Source organism: Pan troglodytes, chromosome 7 (assembly GCF_028858775.2).
Source record: "Pan troglodytes isolate AG18354 chromosome 7, NHGRI_mPanTro3-v2.0_pri, whole genome shotgun sequence".
Classification (NCBI taxonomy): Eukaryota; Metazoa; Chordata; class Mammalia; order Primates; family Hominidae; genus Pan; species Pan troglodytes.
Window position 1 is genome coordinate 103185673 of NC_072405.2, and position 22153 is coordinate 103207825.

A 22153-nucleotide genomic window follows, 5' to 3' on the forward strand; every position below is an offset into this window, starting at 1 on the left:
TTCTTCTTCACAGCTTACCAAAAAGAGACGTATCTGACTGGTTCACATTACTCCACCGGTAGAGCTAACCCATTATAAACCAGTAAGCACTGGAGATTTTCCATCTTTTATTAGACCTCTGCCCTACACCATGAAAAGCAGTAATTGTAAGTAAGTGTATCTGTTCCGCAATCTGAAATTTTTCTCTCAGCTGAACTAAAATTTAGGTTCTGGGAAAGAGAGTAGGAGTAAAAGGGGATAGGAAGTACTAGTACTCATTTTTGGTCTCATTTTTGCATAAAGCACTATCCCCACTCGACTTGTTATTGCAAGTTGAAGTTGATATGGCAGGCGCCACATGTCTGTTTACAAACTCAAGAGAGGAAGGAAAGAGCTATTATTGAGCCCCTAAAAATCTCTAAATCCATTGTAATGCTCTCTCTAAGCCATTTGTCTTTATCCCTGTTTCTCTACCAGAAATGAACAGAGCTGAGTAAAGAAAGAGTCAAGTACCAAACAGTTCAAATAAAATTACAAGTACTAACGAAATAACAGGTACTCCTATATACATTTATGCGTTTTACAAAAGCAATAGCTCTTTACCTCTTCAAGTTTTTCCTTATCCAATAACAACTTTTTATATCTACTACTGATATCCACTTTTATTGATAAAGCTAGATAGGGAATCAGACCAAAGAAAATAATGAACTCTATTTACGGATTTCTATATGAATATAGAAATCAGGAAAAGAGCCACAGTGAAAACAACCACAATTCTTTTTAGCCACAAATTAAAATGTTATAAAAGATTATTCACTTAAGTTTAAAAAAAAAAAACAGTTCTAAGTATCAAGTAATGATATTCCAGTGGCATGTACTAAAAATAATCAGCTTTTCTTTGTCCAAAACGGACCTCGATAGATGAGAAAGTTTATGGATTTACTGTTCATCTCAAAAGTACAATTTTGGCCAGACGCGGTGGCTCACCCCTGTAATCTCAACACTTTGGGAGGCCGAGGCGGGCGGATCACCTGAGGTTGGGAGTTCGAGACCAGCCTGACCAACATGAAGAAACCCCGTCTGTACTAAAAATACAAAATTAGCCAGGTGTGGTGGTGCACTCCTGTAATCCCAGCTACTCGGGAGGCTGAGGCAGGAGAATTGCTTGAACCAGGAAGGCAGAGGTTGTGGTGAGCTGAGATAGCGCCATTGCACTCCAGCCTGGGCAACAAGAGTGAAACTCCGTCTCAAAAAAAAAAAAAAAATACAGTTTCACATTTTTCTCAAAATGTTTGACAATGTTCTTTTTACTTGTTTAAATAACAGAATATGCTTTAAGAGGTTATGATCAAAGGGCATTTGGGATAAAACATAGATTACATGGTTTTGTAAGATAGCAACAAATAACTGAACATTAGTAGTTCCCGTTTGTTAGTGCTCAAAAAAACAAAAAAGTACAATGGGAAAGGGGGCCCCAAAAGGGAACTGCAGATGACTGAAGGCCTTGAACAAAGGTATGTTATGGTAAGAGGCACTGTGGAAGAAAGGCAAAAGCCCCACTCTGCTCCCAGCTATGTAGCCTTGGGTAAAAGTTACTTAGTCTCTCTGTAGGATGAGGCAAGTGGGAGAGAATAATTTCCTTATCCCTAAAGAAGTTGAACAAAAACAGGGTCCATTTAGGCTTAAAATTGTGCATTTTTCTGAGGAGCAAGTCAATAACTTTCCTTGGTTTCTCAAAGTGGTAAATGACACCAAAAAGGTTAGTCATCCTCGCATTAAAAGGTAATGTTTCCCAATCTTTTCAGGTATATATATATATATATAGATATTAAAGAGGAAAAGGTGTCATTCAAGACATTACAGGTTCTACCTAACCAGAACCAACACAGAATCAATAATGAATAGACGAGTTAATTTCTTCCCCATTTCTAAATAACCCTAAGATTTAAAAAAAAAAAAAAATCACAAGGGAAATTTGAAAATACTTAAAGCTGAATGGCAATACTTATACGTGTTTATAAATTTGGATCATATACACAAAAAGATTAAAAGTGTAATCAATAATGCTTTACATTTGTGTGGGTCATTACTTTAATGATACTTTCACAATCAATTATTCCTCCTTTTTTAGGAAGGAAGGGCATATCCTAGAGTCTCCAATTTACAGATAACGAAACAATTATTGCCCAAGGACAAACATTTCTTAACCATGCCAGTTTCCTGACTTGTAGGCCAATGCTCTTTCCAATGTTAACAAGCAGCACAAGCTTCCTTCCTGGGGGTTTACACTGTAAACCTGCTAGAGGAAAATAAAAGATTTTTACCTCTTTTGTTTTTTCTCTCTGGAATGTTTGTTGTGCTGAATCATTAGGAGACAGAGTATATGAGCAAACAAAGGCAGATTTAAAATGGTTATCTGAGGTTACCATCTCATACCATACTTGTTGATCATTAAGTTTGAGCCGAGTGAAGCAAAAACAGCTCTACAGGTTTAGCACACCTCTCCACAGTAGAGAATGAAAGGGAGATTATACATTGGGGATCCTCTAGCAATAAATTGCTTCAACTTCTTCAGGAGGCTTATTAAGCTCAAATAAGCAGCAGAGAACTCCAAGTAGAAGAAACCTAATCTCCAATCCCCTTTTCCTAGTCATCCACGCGGACACCAACATCTGATGGATTCAGGAATACACCAAGCTCCAAGAAGAATACCCCCGCCCCACAACCTCACCACCACCAATAAAGCCACCTAATCCTGTTTGAATCTCTTCTCTGCAAATGTTTTGGTATGCAAATACTCGTTCATTAATAAGAGGAAGCAGGAAAAAGAGTGAAGAGGAGTACCATGGGAAAGGGGGCCCCAAAAGGGAACGGCAGAACCCAGAGAGCTGCACTGACAAGTAAGCGGCCGCGAGTAATCGGTCAGCACAAAGGAGCCAATCCCGAGCCGCGTGGAAGACCTTGGGAGGTGGGCGGGACTAACGTGTCCAGGGCCCAGCGGCTGGCGCCAGACACGCTGGCAGGGCGGGAACCGCGCGTTCCTTAGCAACCGCAATGGCCACGCCCACCGAACCCAGCACCCTCCATCCCCCATCCCGCAGCCAGCGCCCTGCTCAACGGGAACGGGTCCTTCAGTGATCACCGTACCTACTGGGTTTCCCGGACTCCGGGTTTCTCTTGCAGAGCCTCCCTCCGCCCAGCCCCACCAAGTGCCGCTCCCAGGGACGGAACGATCGTCTCCCAAACGCTTTAGGGCTCGCTAAGGAGGTGCGCCCGTTTTCATTCCCGGACCCCGAGCTTCCCGGGCAGGGTCTCCCCAATCCCCTCGCACTCGCTCGACACACACCTCAGCTCTGCCAAGGCAAGGGCCGACAAACTTCGTGTCCTGTGGGAAATGTTGCTGTCCACGGTTCTGTCACTCGGGGGCAGGGGCGGGACAAGCCAGCCGCACACCCCTACTCCCAAAGGGTGAGGCGGAAAAGAGGCGGGGCTCTGCCCCCAGGGGCGGGACCAGGCCTCAGCCTGCTCTCGGATTGGTCGGCCTTTCTCCCGTCTCTACGCCGGTCCAGGACGCAAAGGCGCTGGCCCTGAGGCCTTTCCCTCATTTTGATGCCACTCCGGAGTTCTGATACCTGTCTCACGAGGTGACTGTAGAAATTAAAAATAAAGACTGTGACTTGTTTAGTAAATATAAAACGGAAAAATATGTTATTTTGATTATTGAACCCTCCCATCTCACACACACACACTCCCCAATTCACAGGATCATCCCTAAGGAGCGTCCCTAAGTGGAAGGGCGCACAGTCTGTGTAAACAATCAATTAATTGCCCATTCAAACAGCAAAAAAGAAAAAAAAATCGTTTTATATTAACATTAACCAGAGATTAATAAATTTAGGAAAGATTGCAAAAACATGACTGACAATTAGGATTTAGGAGCCTATGTTCGGGTACTCAATTTTCACATCTACAAAATGGGAATGAAATATTAAGATGTTACTTATTGGAAAAGTATTCAAATATTAAATGCTTTATAAATTATACTCATGTAATCCTTACAAAACCCACTAAGAGTATTATCCACAGCCTACGGACAATGAAACACAGGCTAGGAAAGGCTAGATTTATTCAACCATTCAACAAATCTAAGTGCCTGCAGCCATCATTTTTTAATATTGTGGTAAACTAAATCTAAAATTCCTTCAAAAAATTATGCAACCTCCAATTTAATTTTTCTCTTGCTCACATAAAAGTCACCTTCCTCTAGGCCAGCCCCATCATATCTTTTTCCAAAAGCCCTTGAGAAAGAAAGTAGCATACAAAAAAAAAAAAAAAAAAACTGAGACAAGTATAAATAGACTAACCAGAAGGCTTTCTGAAATCTCACAGGATATTATGGCCAGGAATTGAATCCAAAATGTAATTTTATTTTCCGTCCTCCTAAATCATTTTCTGGTCTCCAGTTCCTCTCCCAGAAATAAAGGTAGAGTTAAATGAGATTATATTAATACACTTAACCAGATTACTTATGTGTGTGGCTTTAAAATAGTGAAAGTCTTTTTCCTTCCATATTAAACCAAAACCCAGAAGGGTTTATCTTGTCTGATAGATACGGTTGTAGTAAGAAAAAAGAAAAAAAAAAAAGTACCTCTGGACAAGTGCCTTGAGATTCAATTAAAATGTTCATCGTACTGTGATGCAATTGTTGGAATAAAAGAAACCCATTCCAATTACAAATAATTTTACACTCTTGACCTGCTGAATATCCAAATTCTTCTGAAAGCTTGCTAAATGTGAATAACTCTCTATAAAACTTTCTTGATTTGTATGACTCAGAGTCCCTATTTTCTTTAATCTTTTAAAAATATTTGGTTTGGCCAGGTGTGGTGGTTCATGCCTGTAATCCCAGCACTTTGGGAAGCTGAGGTGGACGGATTGCCTGAGGTCAGGAGTTCCAGACCAGCCTGGCCAACATGGTGAAACCCCGTCTCTACTAAAAATACAAAAATTAGGCAGGCATGGTGGCGGGCACCTGTAATCCCAGCTACTCAGGAGCCTGAGGCAGGAGAATTGCTTGAGCCCGGGAGGCAGAGGTTGCAGTGAGCCGAGATTGCATCGTTGCACTCCAGCCTGGGCGACTGAGTGGGACTCTATCTCAAAAAAAAAAAAAAAAAAAAAAAAAAAAAAATTAGTTTTAGACTAAAAAGAAAGAGTTATGATTATATATTAATAAATATATAAATAAATGCTGTAAGATTTAAATAAAAGTGGTGAATGTACTTGAGTCCATTTTCATTACATATTTAAAGATGTACAGCAATGCATTTGTACAGCAAATGCATTGAATATTCTCACATATGTAAGATATTATACAACAAGAAGTAAATAGCTTAATGTAAAATTAAAACTTCCAGATGTATGTTATATGCTTATTTCTTTACCATATAAAGACATATATTATTGACTTACATTTCTAGCAAATTGAAATATAATTGGCTGCATAGTATTCTATGGTGTATATGTGCCACATTTTCTTTATCCAGTCTATTATTGATGGGCATTTGGGTTGGTTCCAAGTCTTTGCTATTGTGAATAGTGCTGCAATAAACATACGTTGGCATGTGTCTTTATAGTAGCATGATTTATAATCCTTTGGGCATATACCCAGTAATGGAATTCCTGGGTCAAATGGCATTTCTGGTTCTAGATCCTTGAGGAATCACCACACTGTCTTCTACAATGGTTGAACTAATTGACACTCCCACCAACAGTGTAAAAGCATTCCTATTTCTCCACATCCTCTCCAGCATCTGTTGTTTCCTGCCTTTTTAATGATCACCATTCTAACTAGCATGAGATGGTATCTCATTGTGGTTTTGATTTGCATTTCTGTAATGACCAGTGATAATGAGCTTTTTTTTATATGCTTATTGGACGCATAAATGTATTCTTTTGAAAAGTGTCTGTTCATATCCTTCACCCACTTTTTGATGCGGTTGTTTGTTTTTTTCTTGTAAATTTGTTTAAGTTCCTTGTAGATTCTGGATATTAGCCCTTTGTCAGATGGATAGATTGCAAAAGGTTTCTCCCATTCTGTGGGTTGCCTGTTTACTCTAATGATAATTTCTTCAGCTATACAGAAGCTCTTCAGTTTAATTAGATCCCATTTGTCAATTTTGGCTTTTGTTGCAACTGCTTTTGGAATTTTAGTTATAAGTCTCTGCCCATGCTTATGTCCCGAATGATATTGCCTAGGTTTTCTTCTAGGGATTTTATGGTTTTAGGTCTTACGTTTAAGTCTTTCATTCATCTTGAGTTAATATTTATATAAGGTATAAGGAAGGGGTCCAGTTTCAGTTTCCTGCATATAGCTAGCCAGTTTTCCCAACACCATTTATTAAATAGGGAATCCTTTCCCCATTGCTTGTTTTTGTCAGGTTTGTCAAAGATCAGATGGTTGTAGGTGTGTGGTGTTATTTGTGAGGCCTCTGTTCTGTTCCACTGGTCTATATATCTGTTTTGGTACCAGTACCATGCTGTTTTGGTTACTGTAGTATAGATTGAAGTCAGGTAACATGATGCCCCTCTTTGTTCTTTTTGCTTAGGATTTTCTTGGCTATACGGGCTCTTTTTTGGTTACATATTTAGAATTATGTTTCTGTGTTTCCAAGTATTTGAGAGTTGTCTAATGTCTTACAGTTATTGACTTTTAATTCCATTGTAGTTAGAAAATATATACTGTAATATTTCAAATTTTATTGAAAATTATTGACACATATATTATAACCCAACATATGGTTTATCTTTATGACTGTTCTCAGTGTATTTGGAAAAAAAATGTGTATTCTGAAATTGTGGAATGCAGTATTCTCTAAATGTTGATTATAGTCTATATCTTATGATAGTTTTTTTTTGCTTTTAAAAACATTTTATTTATTTATTTATTTTATTTTTTCATTTTACTTTAAGTTCTAGGATACATGTGCAGAATGTGCAGATTTGTTACTTAGGTATACATATGCCATAGTGATCCTTACCAACATTTTTAAGCATATTCTATCACTTATTGAAAGAAAGGTGTTAAATCTCCAACTATGCTTGTGCATTTGTTTATATTTTCTTTTTTTTTAAAATTAATTTTTTTTTAATTTTAGGTTCCAGGATACATTTGCAGAATATGTGGGTTTGTTACACAGGAAAACATGTGCCATGCTGGTTTGCTGCACCTATCAACCCATCCCTTAGATATTAAGCCCAGCATGCATTAGTTATTTATCCTGATGCTCTCCCTCTCCAAATCCTCCCCTAGCAGGTCCCTGTGTATGTTGTTCCCCTCCCTGTGTCCATGTGTTCTCATTGTTCAGTTCCCACTTATAAGTGAGAATATTCAGTGTTTGGTTTTCTGTTCATACATTAGTTTGCTGAGGGTAATGGCTTCTGGCTCCATTCACGTTCCTGCAAAGGACATGATCTCATTCCTTTTTATGGCTGCATAGTATTCCATGGTGTATATGTACCACATTTTCTTTATCCAGTCTATCATTGATGGGCATTTGGGTTGATTCTATGTCTTTGCTATGGTGCATAGTGCTGCAATGAACATGCGCATGCATGTATCTTTATAATAGAATGATTTGTATTCCTTTGGGTATATACCAAGCAATGGGATTGCTGAGTGGAATGGTAGTTCTGCAGTTCTGCTTCTAGGACTTTAAGGAATTGCCACACTGTCTTCCACAATGGTTGAACTAATTTACATTTCCACCAACAGTGTAAAAGTGTTCCTATTTCTCCACAGTCTCACCAGCATCTGTTGTTTCTTGACTTTTTAATAATTGCCATTCTGACTGGTGTGAAATGGTATCTCATTATAGGTTTTGTTTGCATTTCTCTAATGATCAGTGATGTTGAACTTTTTTTCATATGTTTCTTGGCCACATAGATGTCTTCTTTTGAGATGTCCCTGTTCGTGTCTTTTGCCCACTTTTCAATGGGGTTGTTTTTCTCTTGTAAATCTGTTTAAGTTCCCTGTAGATTCTAGATATTAGACCTTTGTCAGATGGATAGACTGCAAAAATTGTCTCCCATTCTGTAGGTTATCTTTTCACTCATGATAGTTTCTTTTGCTATGCAGAAGCTCTTTAGTTTAATTAGGTCTCATTTTTCAATTTTTGCTTTTGTCGCAATTGCTTTTGATCTTTTGTCATGAAATCTTTGCCCATGTCTATGTCCTGAATGGTACTGCCTAGATTTTCTTCTAGGGTTTTTATAGTTTTGGGTTTTACATTTAAGTCTTTAATGCATCTTGAATTATTTTTTGTATAAGGTATAAGGTTGGGGTCTAGTTTCAGTTTTCTGCATATGGCTAGTCAGTTTTTCCAGCGCTGTTTATTAAATAGGGAATCCTTTCCCCATTGCTTGTTTTTTTCATGTTTGTCAAAAATCAGATGGTTGTAGATGTGTGGTCTTATTTCTGAGTTCTCTATCTGTTCCATTGGTCTATGTGTCTGTTTTTGTACCAACACCGTGCTTCTTTGGTTACTGTAGCCTTGTAGTATAGTTTAAAGTTACACACACAAGGGAACAAGACAAGGATGCCCTCTCTCACCACTCCTGTTCAGCATGGTATTGGAAGATATGGCCTGGGCAATCAGGCAAAAGAAAAAAATAAAGAGTATTCAAATAGGAAGAGAGAAGTCAAACTGTCTCTGTTTGCAGATGACATGATCCTGTAGCTAGAAAACCCCATTGTCTCAGCCCAAAAGCTTCTTAAGCTGCTAAACAACATCAGAAAAGTCTCAGGATACAACATCAATGTGCAAAAATCACAAGCAATTTTATACACCAACAATAGACAAGCAGAAAGCTAAATCATGAATGAACTTCCATTCACAATTGCTACGAAGAGAATAAAATACCTAGATATACAGCTAACAAGGGATGTGAAGGACCTCTTCAAGGGGAACTACAAACCACTGCTCAAGGAAATCAGAGAGGACACAAACAAATGGAAAAACATTCTCCATGCTCATGAATAGGAAATATCAATATCCTGAAAATGGCCATATTGCCCAAAGTAATTTACAAATTCAATGCTATTCCTATTAAACTACCATTGACAGTCTTCACAGAATTAGAGAAAACTACTGTAAAGTTTATATGGAACCAAAAAAGAGCTCATATAGCCAAGACAATCCTAAATAAAAAGAACAGAGCTAGAGGCATCACGGTATCCCACTTCAAACTATATTTTCTTTAGTTGTGTTAATTCTTTCATTATATATTTTGAAGGTCTGTTACTAGGCTCATACACATCTAGAATTATTATGATTTCCTGATGAATCAACACTTTTATCATTATGCAATGTTGATCTTTTTATCTCTGGTTATACTTGGTCATGAAGAATATTTGCCTGATATTAATAATCTTAGATTAGATGTATTATGCCTATTGTTTCTACTAGATCCATTTCCGTGCCTTTACATTTAAGCTATCTATGCCTTTATAGCTCTATCTCTTGTATACAATATATTGTTGAATTTGCATTTTTTCCAGTCTGACAATCTTTGATTTGTTATAAAAATATTTATTCAATTTCCATGTAACATAGTTATTAATATGGAGGGTATAAGTCTATCATTTTTCTTTGTATTTTTTATTTTTCATTTTTACCTTTCTCCTCCATTTATACTTTCCTTTTTTTATTTGCTTTAGTCAAAAATGTTTAGACTTCCAGTTTGTGCTTCTAATGGTTCTTTAGCTATATTCTTTTTGTTATTTTATTTGTGGTTATTCTAGAGGTAACAATCTATATTGTTATGCTGAGAATCATCAATGTTGCATTCATTTAATATTATGTTCTAAGAGTAGTGCCCTATGCTCCTCCTTCACACCACCCCCCAGTTTTCTGCCTAGCTCCAACTTTCTACTTGCTTTGGCATTATGCCATTTGGCATGTCCCCATCCAGGAGGATAACAACACTATCTTTCACACCCGGGCCAAGAACACAGGAAAGTGAAGTAGAAGAGTGGATAAGGCCAATCCCACTAAGTAGAAGGCTAAGCAGTGCTGAGCCCTTAACAGAAGCCACAACTTCCAGCTGATCTTTACTGTGTTTCAAGACCTGTCACTCAGGGCCAGCTTCACGGTATGAGAACTGTACAGGCCCACAACACCCATGGTCAGAAGGTTCCCCTGTTTGTTTAATGATCTACTATTGCTGTCCTGAAATTTTTAATAATTTTATCTTTGAACTTATTTTTTGTAAGTTCAGTCTAATGGGATAATGAAGCATGTGCATGAGCAGAAGAGATATTCACAGTAAGTTCTCTACTATTTCTTGTGATCTCACTTGCACATAGAGTTCATGGTGCCTCATGAGCACAGAATTCTGATGGACCCATCATAGGTAAGAGTTCGGCGAGACTCAAAGCAAATGTGAGGTAAGCCTGTTATCAACGTCATTTGTTTCCATTGAGTATTGGTAGAATGTGTGCATATCAAGAAATGAAATAAGAACAATTTTGAGTTGGTATTTTTTGCAGTTTCTACTGGTTCAGTAACAACAATATACATATGCATATATGAGCTATGAAATATGAACTATGTAATTTCAGTGATTCTGGATATCAGTAAATGTTCTTATATTTTCATTTAGAACTGCAATTGCACAAAATGAAGGTGAACAGTAACAATCACACTTATGATGAAAAATTTTAATTTCTCTACTTAGAGCAGCGTTAAATAGCAAGTATAAAACACCACGATAACTTCAGAGAGACTTTGGAAGAAAGCAATAAAACGTTTTCTGTCTTATGCCTTTGATGGCACATTTTACTTTTTTTTTAAATTTTTTAAACAACGGGCCACACACTTTCATTTTGTCCTGGGCTAAACAAATTATTTAGCTTGCGCTGATATCATTTCACTATTAAAGGATATACAAAGGTTGACTTTGGTGATCCAGCTTCTGCAGAGTCAAGATTAGTAAGGATAAAATTTTTGGTGCAAAGTGGGAGTAAGGAAAACATTAGTAAGGATAACATTTTTGGTGCAAAGTGGGAGGAGAAGGAATAGCTCAGGAGGATGCTACCAAATTTGAGCCGCACAGTACATTCCGGTCTAGTACATTCTCGTCCCCTATAGTACTCTGTTCTTTACTGAAGGAGGAGTTTAAATGATCACTACTGTATGTGAGTCTGGGACCCCTTATCTGAAACTGCACCACTTTGGTATATTTACCTTGTGACATCACTAGCTTTGGGTAACTGCTTCCTCCATATCCTGCTGCTGGCTGCAAACCTGCCCTGTGCAGACAACCCATTTCTTCTGCCTGATCTGCTCAATAGCTCCACATCAAGTGCTTGAAGGTCAAGTTACATTTCAGGCTGGTATCCCTGTGCCATCAACAGCAGCAACCTACATGGTTGTCACCTTGTCAACAGTTAGCTGGAGGCCACATCAGAGAAGTGGAGCTCTTTGGCCAGGAAAGCCTGAAACAGGTGCACTTCCCTGACAGCAAGGACATACCCAGTAACAAACAGCACTTCTACATCTACTAGCTGCTGGACATCCTGGACTATGGGCTCAGCTTCCAGCTGCAGGGCCAGAACTTGTATATCATCCAACTACGACAGCACAAAGTCTTCCGGAGTGAGCCTTGTACCTTATCCAACAGCTCCCACCTCAAACCAATCCAACAGAAAATGAAGTCCAAGCTCTTCAGTCAGAATCTTTTTCAATGAGCTCATCTCATTCCAAAAGGGCCACACCAACACACAACCACGATTTGTGACCTCCTTTTTTAGGGAAGGGTATCTTGACTATAAGTCCTGAAACAAGAAATTCATTATTCTATAGATGGTGTATGGAGACTCAAGCTTGGTTGTTGCTCAAGTTCTTCTCAGGAGAGGTTCTTAATTGACTGATAGTATCTAGATATACATCTCAAAGACTGAACCATAAGGTAGAAAAGTTGAAGGAGCTCCATCACATCCAGCAATCTCATCAATTGCAGGCTGTAATCCAGGCTTTCCTGAGCCCAACCTTGACGCTGGCCAGTGACCCTGACTCATTCACCCACTTGACCCATAATACTGAAGCTGAAGAAAGCAACTAGCCCAGTCTTCCTAGAGGGCTTTGTAAATGGATGTGGAGGTTCCATGGAACCCATGGGCACCTTACCAGTTTTAGCCTTATGTCTTCTGCAGGGCCTTGCCTGGGACCAAGAATTGGATTTTAATCAAAAGAAGAAAGAAGACAGAAATAACTAGCTATTTTTTTCCACAGAAGCTGAGGAGAGAGCTGAAAGACAGCTTTGGTTTCAGGGTTCCATTCTCCTCTGAATCTACCTCTACTGTCCTATTTCTAGCAGGCCTGGCTCTCAGGGATGCTCACCTTCTGTTCATGTTCCAAGGAACTCCCACAATCAAGGATACCTGGTTGCTTAAGGTGTATTGCCCCCAGGGGGCCTGCTCTCATGGCCTCCCCAGTTTCCACAGGCTGGAGGAGCCAGGGTTTGATTTTGGTCCCAGAGATATGCTGGCCTCATAGAAAAAGTTTGAAAATATTCACTTCTCTTCATTGTCTAGAAGAATTTGTGTGAATTGCCAGTGTTACTTTCTTAATTTTTGTGTAGAAATCTCCGAGGAAGCCACCAAAGCCTAGACTTTTTGTGGGAGAATTTTTAATACAAATACAATTTTTAAAGTAGATGTGGGACTATTCAAACTCTCTACTTCTTTAGTGACCATTAGTAGTTTGTATACTGCAAAGAATTTGAACACATTATATACACTGGCAAATTTATTGAGATAAACTTGTTCATAATATTGCTTATATTCATTTTTATTTCTGTAGAATTGTGGTGACCTCACTTCTCATATTTCTGGTAGTGGCAGTTTGTCTTATTTTTCTGATCTCCTTGGCTAGAGCTTTAATTTTATTACCTTTCTTAAAGAAGCAGCTTTTATTTTTATTTTTTTCTATTGTTTTTCAGATTCTTATTTTATTGATTTCCATTTTTATCTTTATTTCATTTTTCTGCTAACTTTGGATTTAATTTGCTCTTCTTGTTTTAGTTACTTTAGATAGAGATTGAAGCCATTGATTAGAGTATTTTCTGTCTTTTCTAATATAGGAGATAAATAATATAAATTCCCCTCCAATCCATACTTAAGCTTCATCCCATGAATTTGAACATTTTTAAATTTTCATTTATTTAAAAAAACCTTCTCATTTCATTTTGATTTCTGATATGACTAATGGGTTACTTAGAATATGTTATTTACTTTCCAAATATTTGGAGATTATCCAGATAATTTCCTGTTAGTAATTTACTATTTAATTCTGTTGCGGTTAGAGAATATACTTTCTATGATTTTCATTACTTAAGATGTATAGAAACTTATTTTATTATATAGGTTTTCTTGGTAAATATTCCATGTACACTTGAAAAGAATGCACATTCTGCTTTACTTCAATAGCATTCTATAAATTTCAGTTATGTCTAGTTGGTTAATAGAGTTGTTCAGATTTTGTATATCTCTACTGATTATGTCTACTTGTTTTAATAATTACTTGAGAAAGGTGTTTAACTCTCCTACTATAATTATGAATTTGTGCATTTCTTCTCGAAGTTTTATCAGTTTTCATGTATTTTAAAGCTTTGTCATTATGTGCATATGTTATATCCTCTAAGATTAACTGACTCCTTCATCATTATGAAATGACATTTTTCATCCCTGGTAATGTTCTTTGCTCTGAAATCTACTTTGTGTGATATTAATATAATCATGTCAGCTTTCTTTTGGTCAGTGTTAACATGGTTTTATTTTCCAGTCTTTTAACCAATTTGTGTCTTTATATTTTCAAGTGTTCTCTTTTTTGTAGACAACATGTAGTTGAGTCTTGTTTTTTAAAATCTAATTTGACTACATCTGCCTTGTAATTGAGGTGTTAGACCATTTATGTTACTGTGATTGCTGATATAATTGGGTTTAAATGCACCATCTTGCTGTTTATTTTCTATACGTTCAATCCCTTCTTTGTTCTCTTTTCTTTTGCTTTCTATTTTGGAATTATAGAATACTTTTATGATTCTATTTAATTTCCTTTGCTGACTTCATAGCTGTAACTTTTTAATGGTTTTTTTGTGGCTTATAATATAACTGTTTAACTTACCACCATCTACCTTTAAGAAATATTATATTATTTCACATATAGTTAAAGAAGCTTGATGCAGTATATTTCCATTTCTACAGTCTTTGTGCTATTGTCATGTATTTTATCTCTATATATATATTAAACCCAACAATACGTGTGATTATTTTTGCTGTAACAATTCAATATTCTTTTAAAGAGATTTTTAAAATGTGAAAAAATGTATATTTACCCACATATTTACCATTTCCAGTGCTCTTTGTTCCTTTGTGTGGATCCATGTTGCCATCTGGTATTATTTTCTCTTTACTTAAAAGACTTTCTTGAGCATTTTGTATGAAGTGTGCTTTCTGGTGATGAAGTCTTTCACCTTTTGTATGTCTAAATAAGTCTTTATGTTTCATTTATTTTTGAATGATATTTTTGCTGGGTATATAATTCTAAGTCAACAGTTTTCATTTCAGTACTTTAATGACGTTCACTACTTTAAAGGGACTTCAAATACCTATGCATTAGGCTACTTGGTATGTTCATACTTTTCTCTTTTTTTCTCTCTGTATATAATTTCAAATCGATTTTTTTGCTTCATAGCTATATATTCAAGTTCGCTCATATTTTCCAATATTAATTCCATCTAGTACATTTTTAATCAGACATTTTTCCCTATATTTGGAAGTTTAAATTGGTACTTTTTAATACCATCTGTATCTTTCCTTAACATACTTATCCTTTTCTCTACCCTCCTGATCATTGGGAAGATAGTTATAACTGCTTATCATCCTTTTCTACTAACTATATTATCTAAATTACTTCTTACTCTATTACTATTGATTGAAATTTGTTTTCATTATGTGGAGCATATTTTCTTATTTCTTTTCACACCTGGGCATTTTTTTATTGAATGCTAGACATTTTTAATTTTACCTTGTTGGGTTCTGGATATTTTTGTGTGTTCATACAAATATTCTTGAGCTTTCTTTTGAAGTACAATTGTCATGTAGAAACAGTGTAATCCTTTTGAGATTTAAGTTTTGTTAGGCAGAAACAGAGCAGCATTTAGTCTCTGAATTTTGTCTTACTATTGACCTAGTTATAGCCATTGCTCTTGGAACTATGTTGTATTTCCATTTTTGCTGGAATAAATACAAACTATTTCTGACCATGTGTTGGTCTTATGGATTTTTCTCTCTGCTTTTTCCAGGTGATTCATTTCTCAAATGCAGATTATTTCCTCATATTCATTCATCAATCAGTACTCAGTTGAATTTTCAAGAGGAATGCATTGTATCTATCCAGAGCTCTTACTCTGTAGTTGTCTCCTGTCTGACACCTTTCCCTGTGAATTGTAGCTGCTTTGACTTTGCCAGACTCACAACTACATCTTCTTAACTCAGGCACACCACCAGGCTCTACCTGGGTCTCCTCTCCATGTGCTGTGGCCTGGAAACTTTGGCTCTAATCACAGGCATTCATAGCCCTTATGCATTTGTTTACTCCCTCTTTGGGATTTTTGTCCCATGATACTTGATGCCCAGTGCCTGAAAACCATTGTTTAATAGATGTTGTCCAAATTTTCAGTGATTTCAGCTGAAGTTTAAATCCAATTTCTGTTAGTTCATCATGGCTGGGAGCAGAAGTTTTGAGCTGCTCAATTTGTATTCAAAAATTATTTATCGTAATTTGGGGGGTCTAGGAGGATGTTTCATTTGTAACCAGAGGATTTGTACTGCCACTATAAGCATGTGACAGTAGTAAGAATAAAGTCCACTTTAAACTTAATTGAAGTGTATGGACCTCAAGTTTTGAACTGCAAACATTTGAAAACTCACTTATGGGTACAACTTCTCAGGGATTTTTTTTTCCTTTCTCTGCTCAGAGTCAGGGCAACCACAGTCCTTTGGTGACAGGAATGAACATATTTATTTTTGCATTTTTGCTTACTCCTTATATTAAGGTTTCCAACTCAATGTTTGAGAGATTCTTACTATATTTTCCAACTTGAGTGAGCTCTGGTTGTGAAAAGCACTGAAGGCTGTGAAAATCACTGAAGTTTTCAGCTGTGACATACACCCTCAGGACATAAGCAATTTTACTATTCCTGCTACTAGTGGAAATACAGCTGATCCAATGAACACTTATTGCATAACACACCACCATGAATCAGTGGTATAAAACAACAATGATTTTCTCATGTCAAAAATCTGTGGGTCAAGAATTTGGACAGGATTCAGCAGAAAGTGTTTGTTCCATAATATCTGGGGTCTCAGCTGGGACACCCTAAATGCTGGGGAATGACTCAAATGGCTGGCAGTTGGAATCATCTTTAAGCTTTTCTGCATAATTGTCTGCTACCTGGGTTATGATAAGATGAAAGCTTAGCTGTGTTTAGGTGGAACTGTTGACAGGAGGACCTGTGTATAACCTCTCAGAGTGTATTGGAATTCTCACAGCAATGTCAGATCACGTTATAGAAGATCTGTAGGATGAAAGACACTGTTGTCACTCTCTGGAAGATGCAGTTTGCAATATCCTTTCAAATTTTTTCATATATATCCAATGTTTTTAGTTGTTTTCACTGTGAAGAATTCCAGAATGCCAGAGGTCAATCTGAACATTTAAGCCTAAGCATATCACCAGATATGGAACTCTCAACTTTCATATATATTTTAGAATCAATTTTTCAGGTTCCACAAAAAATCTTAGTGGTATATGGATGGGTATTGCAAAGACCTTGCCATTAACTTTTAAATGGTTTTTTGTAATAACAATTGTCCTTATTCTTGAACTTACTTTTTTTAAATATCTTATTAAAGTTTCACATTTTTCTACATTCAGGTCATGTATTCCTTTCTGTTTATTACTTGAATATTATAGTTTTATAGTTTTCTTAATGGCAACTACTACATTTTACTATATTTTCTAATTGGTTGCTAATGATCCCTCATTTGTGAAAAAGCTTGCATATTCATCTTGTATTTTCCCATTCAACTTACTTTAATTTCTTAGTTGTTTTAAAAGTTTGTTTGCTGATTGTCATAAAATTTGAAATCATGTAGCAATAATGATAGACTGTCTTGAAATTATATATGAAAGATAGAGTTGCTTCTTCCCTTTAACTGTATATATCATTTTATTTTCATTATTTCATTAGTTGGACTTCTAGCATAATGTTGAAGAATAGCAACAATAGAGGGTGTCTTCATCTCAATATCAACTCAAATTAGAAAGATTTATAATGTCTCACCATTAGATCTGATGTTCACTTAAATTTCTGGTACTTTATTAAGTTAAGAACACTCTATTTTGGACTTCTTTTACTAAATGTCTTTATTACTAATGAGTATTTATTTCCAGTAAATGTTTGTCACTACTCATTGAAATGAACAAATAATGTTTCATTGTTAATATATATTAATAGGTATTCTAATACGGGAATTTACTTTATCTAGAGAAATGCTATTTGATTATTCCTTTTTAAAATATGCTACTCAAATTTGACTTGTTAATACTTTATGTTTTTGCATTTATTTTATAATTGGCATATGGGGGGGTGTGTGTGTGTGTCTGCACTCACGCGCGTGTGTGTTCATTTTGGTACCTGTTGAATACACTAGCTTCATAAAATGAGTTAGGTAGCTTCATCTCATTTTCTTTGTTACGAAAATCTTTGTACAAGATGGGAAATTGTTTATTTTGTAAAGAGTTGGCAGAACTCACTATCTGGGTAAAAAGTACCTGGACCTGGTACTGCTTCAATTTCTTCTAGGGTTAAATGTTAAATTCAGTTATTCTACTATCACATGAACAGACTTAGAAATGCATACTTTCCTAGAAGTATATACATTTTATGTAGGTTTTATGTAGGTTTTAAAATTGATGGCATATAATTACTCATTCTCTTATATTTTAAATGTTACTCAGTTCCATTGTCAATTTTGGGATTCATAATGTGTTTCTCCTTTAGTTTTTTTCATAATCATATTTTCCAGTTTTTTTATTATTAATATCTCTAAAAAGCTAGCTTTTGATTTCTGTTAAATAACTTTAGAAATATTTTTGCCATTTCATTTTCATTTTATTAATATATATTTCATTTTTATTAATTCCTTTCTGGTTTTTCTAAGTTCTATGCTTTAATTTAATTTTATCTTTATTATTTTATAATAATGCCTCTAGGTGCATAAATTTTTCTCTGAGTTCTATTATAAGCATGGAGTATACATTTTGATAAATATCCTTTGAAAATAGCTTATAATTAATGTATCTTTTCTTCTTAATAAATTATTATTTAGAAGCATCTTCTTTACTTGATAGTTTTATAGGTTTGAAGGGAACCTAAAGCAGAGCTATTTTTTGTGATTAACTTCTTGTTTTCTTGCAATACGTTCAGTGAATAAAGCCTGTTCGTGAGGTCTGTTTTCGGTGGCTTTTTTGAGGTCTCTTTGTAGTTTATTAGTACATGGTCATTTGTTTCTCATTTCTTTTGATCTCTCTTTTGTGCTAAATCCTCTGTTGAAAATAAACTTCTAAAAAATTCTATGTCCATCTATTAGATCAAGCTTGTTGTGTTACACAAATAGTTTATATCATTATTTATTATGTATTTCTATTTCAAACTCATGAAATCAATAGTTTCTAATAGTAAGTTTTAAACTTTCTCACTATGATTGTGGATTTATCCTTCTTTTTTATATTTTTTAGTTTCACCTTATGTATTTTGTAACTATGTTGATTGGTACATAAAGAACCATTACTGCAATATACTGTTAAAATTCCTGTTATATTAAGTCAGTATAAAATATCTATTTCTGTCCCTTTAAGGCTGTTTACTGTAAATTCTAAATGGTCTAATATTAACATTGCTATACTTTTTAACAATTTACTGGCTTATTTGTTTTCATTTTTTTATTACTCCAATATTTCTGTGTCATTTTGTTTTGAATAAGCTTTTCTATTGCCAACGAATGCAGTCTGATTTGAGTCTTCTAAATTTTCTCATAGTTGCCATACTAAAAAGAGATATCTTTCTCATTTTTGAGTGTAATCATATATATTTTAAAAATATTTTAACTATCAACTCCAGGAAATTGAAATAGAAAGAGAGGGTGGAGCATTTACCTAGTGTGCCACTGTAGCATTTTTAGACTTACAGCTTACTATGACATCTCAAGGGTATTACTTTTTTATATGAAAATAATAACTTTTATTATATATCATGAACAATTCAATAAAGCCTTATTTTCGAGATATCTAAAAATAAGTTTAAATAAGGTTTTCTGTTATTCCTTAGAAAAATAAATATTTAAAATTATCAATAATTATTGAAAAAGAATTATTAATTTTGTAAATTGGACATCTTTTTGGCAATTTTTTATTTGAAATCTGGTAAATTAGCAGTTGCATAATTTTCAGTACTACATCACCTGGATACTTTTCTATGGAATATATAGTTTGGAGATTCAGTTAAAGAAGAGAAAACTAGATAGCTGGCCTATCATTAATTTTAGTAGTGTATATTCCTTGAATTTCAATAGAAATAAAGATTTATGTATTACGTATTTCTTATGGAATATTAAAATATAACTGTACTCTGAAAACTCAATAAAGTATTTTGTCAGTCAACAAAATGCATGTGTACAGAACAAGACAACATTTCTTCAGTAACCTGACATTTACTGAATTAACTCTATCTTGTTTAGTGGTAGGGAATGTCCAGGATGAAGGAGAGGTTATGACTGACTGCTTTCCAATTTTCTTGTCCTGGAACATTGGCCAGATGTCATGCAAAAATCAGAAAATATTTTGCTATTGTTAAATGGTTGAATAGATTAAGAATACATTGGTCTTTTAAGTGTTCCCAAAGAATCAGATGCTGCAAATATCAATGGGAGACATTATATTCTTTTTATATGCAACCATCTTCTGCTTTTATGCATTCCAAAAAGGGTCACATTATAACTCCAGAAGTAGGATGAAGTTGTAATCTGATACTAAGACTTCTTCCTCCTCCTAGGTAAGGGAGGGTGGTGCTTAAAGAAAGCTGGCACCCACTGCAATCCATTTTGAAGAGTGTCGGGTCCTTGCTGAACTGAATTTGAATGCTGGGTCCATTCAATCTATAAGTGACACATTGGGTAGATTATTTAATGTCTCTGTGCCTTAATGTTCTCATTTATGAAATTAGGATAACAATATCCAGTTCATATGGCTGCTGTAAAAATCAAATAAGATAATGTTTTTAAAGTTACAAATACAATGAAGCCATGGTAGAAATTGTATATTTTAAAAAATTAAAACTGATTCTAAATTATTTTTATTTACTCTAGAAGTGCTGGACTAAGGAGACAGCAGGGTTGCTACCCATGCTCTGGGACACTACTAGTTTTGTCAGACTGCTGAAATAGAAATAATGTCACAGAAGACACAAGGCAGAGGCAGACAGAGGACAGAAAAATCTCAATTCAAGTCAAAACAAAAGATTTTGTGACTGTTCTTATACACAAACTAGATTAACTGCTATAAAAAACAACAGTCAAATTTCAGTGGTTTAACATAGTCAAGATTTATTTCCTGCTGACTCCTCAGTAGAATGCAAGTAGGCAGTGAAGCCTCTGTGCCATGCAGTAATTCATGGAGTCAGTCTTCCTTAACCTAGAGGTTTCATTATTCCTAGTGTCTTGAAGATCGCAGGTTAATTTATTACATCTGGCAAGCAAGAAGTAAAAGAAAGTAAGAATAAAGAATCACATGGGTGTATTTTTAGGGACCATACAAACAAACAGTATGTATAATTTCTGAATTTCTCATATTGTATTTGCCAGAACTCAGTCACATGTTCTCACTTACTGGGAGAGGGGAGGCTTGCAGATGTAATCTGTGTGTTTAAGGTGGAAAGAAATTGGTAAACACATAGTGTCGTTTCTGCCACAGATGTGGTTTGATCAGGTGCCAGGATAAGGGGCGTGAGTCCACTGAACTTTTCAATTTCCTCACTTAAGTTTTTTCACACTCTTTTCTTATGGTCTTCAAAATAAACATACAATTATTGCTTAAACTGAAAAATAAACATGATAATGGTTTGGGATTTGCTAATCAGTTCAGCTCAACAGGTTTTAGTTCGGTGCTGTATTCCTATGCCTAATTCTGTAAATTTGGTCAAGTCACTCTGACCTCTCCAAGTTTCGGTTACGTGAAAAATATCTATTTGTCTAAATCACAGAAATGGAATGCTAAATTGAGATAATACATGAAAATGTATTTATAAATTAGGAAGCGAGAGGCATTATTTTTGCTAATGAAAGATGGTTGAAAATATACTATAATACTGACTTGGCATTCCATTACCACTCTGCCCTGTCTTCATCAAGTCTATTAGCATCCCTGTGCAAATAATGCTGCTTAAATGTCAGGCATATATTTGAATTTCACATGTGTTATACAGCTGGAATCTATGTTTATTTAACACTTTCTTATACTGACAGAGTCCAAATAGGTTATGATATAAAAACAGTATGAAGTCATCACAGTGAACCAGATCCTACCATTACACATGAGCCAAGGATTTGAAAGGCAAAGATTCAGATTATGTCAAGGGGGAAAAAAGTGTTTCTAGAGGTCAAGTTGGACAGGGATCTGAAAAGTGTGAGTTCAGTTGGTCATAAGCATTATTTAGATATGAGAATAAAAAAGAAAGCATAATATAGGTCTTACTTAATCTAACTATTCATCAAAAGATTGAAAACAGAAAATCATTTAGTTTGCCTTTTATTGTTACAGACATTATTCGACCTTTCGAAACATATTTCCTTTGCAATAAATCATCACTTATTTAACATTCATAACCCTATTTTTAATCAACTAAATGGAAACTTAAGATAAAATAATTTTCCATGTAAAGCAGAAGATATTCCAGTTTTATGAAAGTCCAGGTTATTATTTTAGGTAGGCTGGAAAATGATTATTTTGTTTCTCTCTCTTCTCTTCTTTGCCATTTTGCCTTTTCCTCCACTGTC

The 22153-nt window shown here is 35.4% G+C and overlaps 1 protein-coding gene across 9 annotated transcripts in view; it reads right to left on the reverse strand.

The window, feature by feature from the left end:
- Nucleotides 1-22153, reverse strand: part of TRIQK (triple QxxK/R motif containing) — a 133706-nt gene that overhangs the window by 78761 nt on the left and 32792 nt on the right. For 5 of the 9 annotated variants that reach the window (XM_009455643.4, XM_003951293.5, XM_016959680.4 and 2 more), the window contains exon 1: nt 3326-3469. The exons of 1 other annotated variant lie outside the window; for it this stretch is intronic. The gene's annotated coding sequence lies outside the window, so the exon portion shown is untranslated. Of the gene's footprint in view, nt 1-3325; nt 3487-22153 lie in introns of those variants that run through there. 3 more of the 9 variants (XM_009455640.5, XM_009455639.4, XM_003951292.6) reach the window with 3 other exon arrangements.